Genomic DNA, 456 nt, shown 5'->3' on the forward strand with positions numbered 1-456 from the left:
TAAAGGCGAAGGCGAGAGATGAGGTATGTATGCAAGGGTAGGACTGCGAACAAAGTTCATTTACTCATTTAATCTGCAATTGGCATCTTTTATTCAGTTTCACCTGAGTTTTATCTTAAAAAAGACGTAACTAACCAAAACACACAAGAAATCACATAAAAAAACAATGGAACAAAAAATATCACATCAAAATAGAAAAAAAAAATCCAAAAACGCACAAAATAAGAAAGAGAGAGAGAGAGAGAGAGAGAGAGAGAGAGAGAGAGAGAGAGAGAGAGAGAGAGAGAGAGAGAGAGAGAGAGAGAGAGAGAGAGAAGGAGAGACCGGCACCAACACACAAACGAACACAATAACACACGAGGAAACTAACGGTATTTCAAACCTCGCAGAATTGGAGACTCGGTACCTGACACAAAGGTTGCTGCCATTTACCTGCGCGAGATTCCAGTTGGCAGA

The sequence above is a fragment of the Penaeus vannamei genome, chromosome 2 (assembly GCF_042767895.1).
Source record: "Penaeus vannamei isolate JL-2024 chromosome 2, ASM4276789v1, whole genome shotgun sequence".
Taxonomy (NCBI): Eukaryota; Metazoa; Arthropoda; class Malacostraca; order Decapoda; family Penaeidae; genus Penaeus; species Penaeus vannamei.